This window comes from Alligator sinensis, unplaced genomic scaffold, assembly GCF_000455745.1.
Source record: "Alligator sinensis unplaced genomic scaffold, ASM45574v1 scaffold652_1, whole genome shotgun sequence".
Taxonomy (NCBI): domain Eukaryota; kingdom Metazoa; phylum Chordata; order Crocodylia; family Alligatoridae; genus Alligator; species Alligator sinensis.
In genome coordinates, this window is record NW_005842010.1 from 2,884,482 (window position 1) to 2,893,688 (window position 9,207).

Consider the following 9,207-nt stretch of genomic DNA (forward strand, 5'->3'; position numbering starts at 1 on the left):
GGGGGGTCTGCGAAAAAAAAAGGGCTGCCCATCATGATGCCCTAATCAAATCAGAGCCCCCTCCCCCAAAGGTTATGATTTCCAAATCTTACAGAGGGGCTTTCGTCTCTTACGGAGGGGTTCAGCACCCCTCCGAAACTTCCCCCATAATTTGCACCTTGCCTTCCGCTACGAGGGCTCCACTTTTCTTCCCCCACCCTCCCCGCGACAGCAAAGGAAGCAAAACAGACCAAATGCAGAAGCTGAAAGCATCCGAGCATCCAAAGCACCTGCAGTGCCCCCTCCCCGCAATGCCGCGGTTGGTGGAGGCGGCCAGCCCTGCCCATTCCTCCCCCTCCCAGCACCTCCTTGTCTTCGCAGCTGTCCCGCCCGGCCCGCACCCCGAGCACAGCACAGCGCAGCACAGCACAGCACGCCGGCAGCGCACTTTGCACGGGGGGCGGCACTAAAACACGGACTGCAAGGGCGCAGAGGCGATGGGGGGCCCGGTGGCCACGGACGAGGGCAGGAGAGAAGGCCCCGCAGCAGTACCTGCAGCACTGGGCTCCTGGGCAGCCAGGCGCTGGGGACTCAGCTCAGGCCACGGAGGCTGCCATGTCCCGGCTGCCGGGCGCGGATGCTGGACTCTCCCACAGAAGCTGGCGGAGCAACCGACGCCTGCCCAGCTCCAGCACAAGTCCCGGCCACCGGCTCCGCTCCGGCACATAAGCGCGCCCGCCCCGCTCCGCCCCCGCCCCGCTCCTGGCTCAGCGCTGGCGGCGCCTATTGGGCAGCAGCGTCCCTCCGCCGGGGCCTAGGCATCAGGTGTAGGCATGTGTACACGCAGGTGCCCACCTCTGAGTTGGCCCCGGGTGCCAGGGGTTAAGCCAAAGCACCCGGGAAAGTGATCCCGGGATAAATCGAGAGGAGCAGCATAGGCAGAGGAGAACCCCCCCCCGGTAGATAGTCTTAGCCAGATGTGCAGGTAGGGGGCGAATTCAAGGAGCTTGGAGGGCTAAGCCCCCCATAAGAAACAAGAGCCCTCCCCCCCTAAGATTTGAAAAACATAAGGTGGAGGGGCTCCGACCAGACTGCTCCTTCACGAAGGTGGACTTCTTAATGAACTGATTTTTTTATTATTTTTTTGCAGACCCCCCCAAGAGTCAAAGTGCAATGTGAACCCTGTGTGCAGGTAAAGGTGCCATGGGACCTGATACATGATCCACGCAATCGGGTTTCCTGCCACACCACGTGCGCATGGCAGGAGGCATGATTGGGGGATCCAGCATTGGACCCCATCATGCTTCCTTGCCAGTGCAGGGGGGGACTGGGATGGTAGGAAGATCCTGCTGCTGGGAGCCCCCTCAGCTGATGGGGATCCTGTCACTGGGAATCCCCTCAGATGAGGGGGATCCCAGCTACAGGGGCACACCTGGCCACACATTCAATTGATGGGGTGATAGAAACCAGCCACAAAGGTATTCTACCTTTTTGGTGGAATAATGTCTTACTTCTCATTTTATCACATCATTGACCAATTGAACATGTGGCTGGCTCACAACTTAAGATGTCATCAACTGGTTAATCACATCTTAAGTGTGATACTTGGCAAGGACCTTGGTCTGATATGACTATAAGCACCTTTATTTTTTTGTTAAAGCCAAACTATACGCAAGTCACTCTCATGCCAGCACGTGCATCTGCTCAAGGGGGCTCCACTGGTGACACCTGCGGCAAAGTCAAGACTGCAGACCTCTTCCTGCAAAGATACAGGATTTGTGCTTACCTTGATGCTCTGAGCAGTCCTCTTGACGTTCATGGGACTACTCATCAGAAAACCTGAAGTTATTCCCCCAAGGAAGTTTTTGCAAGATGGGGGCCTTAACTCTGATAGCCCTTCAAACAGAGGCATTAATTTTAACCTTCAGATGATTATACCTGTGCTTAACCTTACTACTGAGTTGTTCCATTAAGAGAGGTAGTTTTCTATATTAGTCTGAAGTCAGAAGGCAGGGTAGATATGCACTTTTATAAACTACATAATATGTACACACACATATATACATGCGCGCGCGCGCGCACACACACACACACACATATATACATACACACTGGGTCCGTATACATAGCTTTGTGAAAGGCATTAAGCCTCATTCCATGTTCCATTAAGCCAGTGATTCTCAACCTTTGAAGAGTGCCCTGAGGTGCAAAGAGATAAGGGAAGTGGGAAGAGATAAGCAGATAAACACAGGCTCAGGCTTGTCCCTGTCTGGACATCACCAACTCCTACCCCCTGGCTCTTCCAAAAGGAGCACTGCAATATATACATTATTTTTTTAAACTGGGTTCCACTCAATTCATGAGACCTATTGAGGGATGCCTGCCACAAGACCAGTGAGGGGTGCCTTGAGTCCAAAAAGGTTGAGAACCACTGTATTAAGCTCAGCAGGGATCCTCCCAGAAGTCAAGTGCATACTAAAGTGTTTGCAGGACAGGATGCTATTTCCTAGTAAAGCACATGTTGATTTTGAGGCAGGTCCACATCATTTTCTCCCAGGTCATTCAAGTTCCTCCTAAATTCGATTTTTAGAGGGGAATGCTGAGGGCATTTATTTTGTCTCACGCCAGGTGTGTACACCCTTGCAACCCCAATTCAGCAAGGAAACCCATGTGTACCAGACCCATTGCCCACATGATTCCTCTTTCAGAATCAGGACCTTGCTGAGCATTTGCAATCTCATTAATAATAAATATGTGCTATGCATCCCCTGTGTAGCTGCTGGAATGTTAACCATAGTTCTGCCTCTTTATGCAATAACCCTTTTAATTACATCACGGACTATTTTGTAAACAATATAATAAAATCCCTGATCAAAACCCACAAACTACGTATCTACAACTTTGTTCTCTTCTCAGCTTCATCAGTGCAGTAGGAGCATAGTGCTACTTGTTTAACCCAGGCTACAAATAAATTTTGGCTGTGTCCACTAATGTTTGGGCCTCCAATGTGGCTTTTCAATTGATTCTACAAAGTAATAACAACTAACTCTGCTTAATGAATTTTCCTGCATGTTTTCTTTCACTCCTCTAAATCTGAAAACTCATTCTGGTTCAATCTACTAGCAACAGAGGGGATTTTAGACTGTTAGACCTAGGGGGATTTTTTTTTATATGATATGTTATTATATATATTTCCTCTTCATCCTATGTCACTTTTTTAAGGCAGGATCCTGCAGGCAGGCACGCAGAGATCTGCCTCCACAGAGGTGCTTGGGGTTTGGGGCTACAAGCTTGGGGCTTTAGGGACTTCACAAGAAAGTTCTCCCAGAATAAGGAAGGATGTGGATTTTAAAGTAGAACTGCTTCTCTGAAGTAACTGCATGTGCAGACACTCTTTTTATGGACTATTTTTGACCTACAGAGTAAATTATGCTAATTCACAAAAAGACACCCTTATTCTGGAACAGAAGCATCCACACGTGCATTTATTTCAGAGTAATTCAACAAATAAACAAGACCTTAACATTTAAGATCTTCCAGGCAAAGAGTGTACCTACCTTTGTGTTTAAAAAGTATCTTGAATAATTTAGTCCCAGTTCTAATTATGGCTTCTAATTGCCACTTTAATATAAATAAATAAATAAATAAATAAATAAGCTTTGGAGACACTTTGAAAGACAGAAAGGTCATTTTGATAAATTAGAGAAGGGGACTTCTTCTAATTTATCAAGATGTAAGTAAAAGCCATTCAAGGGAAACCATGAAGGAATGAAAATCAAAAGCACAAAGTTCGAATGGGGAAATACTGGAGTAATACTCCAAAAAAGGAGATGGAGGTCACAGTGTATGAGTCAAACTGTGTATGAGTCAACAGCGCTGCTTCTCCCATAAGAAGCAAATAATACAGCATCTTGGGTTGTATTGACAACCATATCATGTGTTAAGCAAGTGAGGTAATTTGTCTGCTGTGCTTGGCATTGCTTAGGCTTCCTTTGGAGTAATGCGTGCAGTTCCCAGCAACCTGGCAGGAGTTCAGAGGAGATCAGCTATTAAAAGGGGGGTTTGTGAAATAGAATTATGAGTCAAGGTTTCAAAAGCTAGGCATGTCCAGCCTGCATTGCTCAGATGATTGATATATTTTTCCCATTTATAAAATGATAGCAATCACAACAACATTGACTGGGGGGAAAGGGGCAAGATAAAATTCCACAAATGCTCACAGGCTGAGATACACTAATCTGATTAGTTGAAGGTAATTAAAACTGAGCTCTAGGCATGTGAGATTTTCAGATAGATCTACTAACATGGACTAATGTACAGCTGTTAACATACAGCCCTGCACCTCAGGCTATAAATTGGTGCAAAGGTCTAGGGTAGCTGAATTGAAGGTTTATAACATCAGCGAATCCCCTGCTCTTCATGCGCATAAAATCCCCCTACCACTTTAGGTAAATGTAGGAAATTTGACCCAGATTTCCCTGTACTTTTCTACCAGAACCTCTTTCTTCCTGTGAAAAACTGTTCCTCATTTTTGTCTTTCAGAAAGACAGGTCTCCACCCCAGAGCTGGCTGCATTTTTGGTGTGAAGGAATTCCTCTATCTAGCAATTTACATACTGTGGAATCTTTAGGGATAAAAAAAAGACAGCATATAAATGTAAAATGAGGCTAGGAATTATTATCCATGAAAGTTCAAACCAGATTCCTGACCCACCCCATTAATGCCAGGTTGAGATGTTAGTGTGCTCCTTACAATTCATACGTTGGTGCTGAATTTAGTATTTCCAACACCAGGTCCTCAAAGATCATGAGCCAGATCCCCAAAATCTCAGGATTGTCTTAAAAACCATGAAAATATTTGAGAAACTAGGTACGGGTTATTTTTTCAGTTCTGGTAATTGAACCTTTAGGGTTCACATTTTCCAGTTTTTTTCCACCAAAATGAGGAAGAGGAGGAAAAGGCAAAGGAAAAAGAAGCTGCATCTCCTGTATCATCCCATCACTTAAAGAGCTGAGGCTTTATAACAAACATCAAATGCAGACAAACTCAGTAAAATAATAAGAGATGCCAATTTTGTATGTCATATAGAGCAGTGATTCTCAACCAGGGTGCTGGGGCACCCAGGGGTTCTACAAGTTCCTTTGAAGGATGCCATGAGGTATGAGGAGATGAACAGATAAGTGCAGGCTCAGGCTTAATTCTTGTCTGGCCCATCTTCCTACCCCACTGCCCACCCCCTCGGCAAGTTGGTAAGAACTATAATAAACAAGTTCGTTTTTGTAATCAGGTGACACACAAGTCACAAAAGTGATGGAGAAGTGCCCCAAGTCTGATGAGGGGTCCTTTGCATCTAAAAAGATTGAGAACCACTAGTACAGAGTGCAAGTCTATTGGCGTTGGGGTGTTGGTTGTAGCTGTGTTGGCTGAAGGACACAGGGAGACAAGGTTCTTTGGGTAGATATGGTATCTGTTATTAAACCAACTATAGTTGGGGAAATTGTTCTTTGCAAGCTTTTGGGCATGCCTATTGTCTCCCACCTACTGTCTCCCATTCCCTCTGACCCTCACTGCCATGCATTTATCTGCCTACTGCCACATATTTGCATTTTCACAGACCTGCATTTTGAATATTGGCTTCTATTCTACCCAGGAGAGAACGAAAAATGACAACAAACTCTCCCTATGCCTGAAGAAGAGTGTTTTTGCCCAAAAGCTTGCAAAGAACAATTTTTCCAACTATGTAGTTGGTGTAATAAAAGATATCACATCTACCCAAACATGAATGATGCGTGACCCCAGAAGCTGGAGGGGCATGGCAACCACCCACAGGCAGTGGCAGGGGCGTGGCGGCGGTGAGTCGGGAGGTCCCACAGGCGGCCATGGCGGTGTCGGTAGCAGGGAGGAGAGAGGGGTGTCAAGTGCCGATCAGCGGTCACTGACTTTCTGCAGATGCCACCGGCAGTGTTGGCGGTGCTTCTGTCGGGGGTGCACCACTAATCTCAGGGGGTTCACGTGCACCCCCTACATGTCGCCAATGTACCCAAAGAACCTTATCAATCTATTGGCTTTACATTTCAGCCATTTTTTGCCTTACAAGAAATGTTGGTGTCTCTCTTTTTGACAAACGTGGTCTAGATTACAATTTAAAGATAGCTGTGGTGGGGCCAAGAGATTTGCCAAGGCACGGGGATCCAGCATCAATGGCTAAATCTCCATGCCACCAAGCCCGCTGGCAGCATCCCCATGGGCCGAGCTGCAGGAGCATGGCAGCGGTGGCAGGATCACCACGCTGCCAGCAACACCGGTGACCCCGCAACACACTGAACCTCAAAAAGGGGGCAGCAGGGGCAGAACGGCCACACTGCAAACCATGCTGGCAGTGGCACAGCCCCCTGAGACCCGGGAGCAAGGCAGCAGTGGTAGGTTCGCTGCTCCGCAAAACTTACCAGCAACACGGCAGCATCTCACGTTGCAGCCAGCTGGATAGATGCACTTTGCTGGCACTGATTCGCTGGCTGGAGCAATGAGGCAGCTATAAAAGCTCCATGCTCCGGGTCAACAGAGGGACTGGAAGGAAGTCCCTGGCAGCTGAGGCTAGGCTGCAGACCGGGCAGAGAGCTGGAAGGAGGTGGTTGGTGGCAACCCCTATGGGGGAAGCTGCCCCCACACACTGGCTTGGCAGAGTCAGTGCTCATACCCAAAGAAGAAACCTGGAAGCCTTACTGGGAGAAGGACAGAGAGGACGACGAGAGACTGATGAGACTGAATGAGAGTGATGACTGGTAACATTGCAATTGCTCAACACCACAGTAACAACGGGTTGGCACTAGGTGGGGTGTAGGGAAGGTGAAGCCCCAAAATCCTTGTGCCCACAGGCAACCTTAATGAGACATCTCTGAACAGGGAACAACAGCAATCCCAAAATTAATATTTTAATCAAAGACGTGGCAGGTGAGAAGCTTCAGTGGTCAAGGTAACTGCTGCCAGGAGCAGACTGCCGGGCCACTGGACCACGGTTGACTCAGGGCAACTAGAAAAGCCTAAGCAGGGAGCCTCAGACAGGCCTAGCAAGTTACAATAGCCTAGACATTTTTGTACCCAGGTCAGCCCAATGAACTATTACTAAAACTCAGAGCAAAGCAACCATACTTTGTGCTGATTAAATTCAAACCTAGGAGAAAGGTTAGACTTTGGTGTGACAGCACCTTCTTCAGTGCAGTTGTTGGTATTCCCCCTTCATGTTACTTAACAGCAAACCTCAGGCCTAATGTCCCCTGACTCCCCCACACAGATACAGAAGCTCTATGCATGTTCTCTGATTCTCTCCCTACCCTTTAAACTTTTTTAGCACTGAATTTACCCAGTTCATGTAAGAGAGAAGAGCATCTCACTAAATACAGGAAAGGGTAGAGATCTTTCAGGGGCCCACATTTGATTGAATGAACCACCAGGGATGGTTATTGTTAACTGGGCTTTGAAGTTAGCACTTCATAGAGATACACAGGGCATAAAATCGTTTCTACTGCAGTTGCTGGGCTGAAGAGAGACATGGTGTGCATTGGGGGTAATGTCTATTGGGGTAATATCAAACACTCAAGTTAACGATATTTCTTGCTCCAGCTGAGTGTGTTTCTTGTGTTAAAGATGCATCAGTGTCGAGTTTCATGCTATGCCCTAGTCCATACTGAATGCATCTACACATGCAATTAACATGACACAATAAACTCTGCAGCCCTTTGAGCCAGAGGAAACTGCTCCCAGGGGCAGCATCTACACATGCACCCAGGACAGGAGCACTTTGAGCTGGGGTGGAACAACCCCAGGCTTTCAGGTGGTACGGGGAGGGAGGGGGGGAGGGTGCAGCCCTAGGCTCTGGGTGGCTGCATTGGGCTGGCTGGAGCACAATGGTACTGAGAGTATGGAACCATGTGGCTAGGTGGCAGGCAGCCCCCATACTTTAGGACTTTCATGCCTCAGCCAGCCCATCACCATCTACACATGCATTTCAGCGCAGTTACTTACTTTGCTGTAAGACAGTACTGTCCCCAACAGTTCTGCTTTTTGTGAAGTAGCATAATTTACTTGATAAGTTGGAAAAAGTCCTTAAAAGAGTGTCTGCACATGCAGTTACTCCAGAGAAGCAGTTCTGCTTTAAAATCCACATCCTTCCTTATTCTGGGAGAACTTTCTTGTAAAGTCCCTAAAGCCCCAAGCTTGTAGCTCTAAGCCTGAAGCATCTCTGTGGAGGCAGATCTGTGTGCGCCTGCTTGCACCATCCTGCCTTAAAAAAAGTGGCATAGGATGAAGAGGAAATACGGCACAGTTAATTAGCAGAGTTAATTGGAAGAGTTATGTCTGAGTTCATTGGTTTACTGTGCCCTAATCCCAGTGCATGTGTAGACGGTGACACTTTACTGCAGAGCTAATTAATCTACTCCACAGTAAAGTGCACAAGTAGATGGACCCGCTGTCATTGCGCTGCAAGGACAAGATAATTCTAAGGGCCTCTCACTCCCTAATTCTTTTGATTCTATTCATCCTTTGGACTGTTTGCATATATGCCAGGTGGTTCCAAGCATTCATCCCTGGTGCAATCTAGGCACTTGACATGTCTCTGACAAGTCAAGGGGGTAAAGGGAGGGAACTAACTCTCATGATTTTCCAATAAATAAGTCAGAACTCACTCGCCTCAGTTTCCCCATCTGCAAAATGGAGTTGAGAGAACTTTGCTAATGATTTTATCAGTGGTCGTTGGGATAGCTCAGCAAAACATTGTGTAAATGCTAACTCAGATTCATTAAGGTACAATATTCTATTTTCATTCAGTACTACAGGGACTTGATGGTCCCTCTCTTAAAATAATATGAAATCATCTCTCAGCCCAACAAACTAGTTCCCAGATGTTGGATGCTACTGCTCCCAAAGAACCATAGCAGCAGGAAGGACTTTTGACTTTTAACAACTTTATTTCACAAAGATCAGGTACAGAAAACAAAAAACCATCAAACTACACCAAAGAGAAACCATTCCAGGACATTCAGAACATCACACCGTGACAAACACCTTCGCAGTAATACACATCATGTCTAACATGCTATATATAGCCCTCGAGAAATGAACAATTCCACCCTTCCCTGTCCCATAGTACACGTACAAAAACCTTCAACTTCTCACCCCGAGAAAATAAACAAAAGCAGCCTGGTGAGGGTCCAGGGCACGGTACAAGCC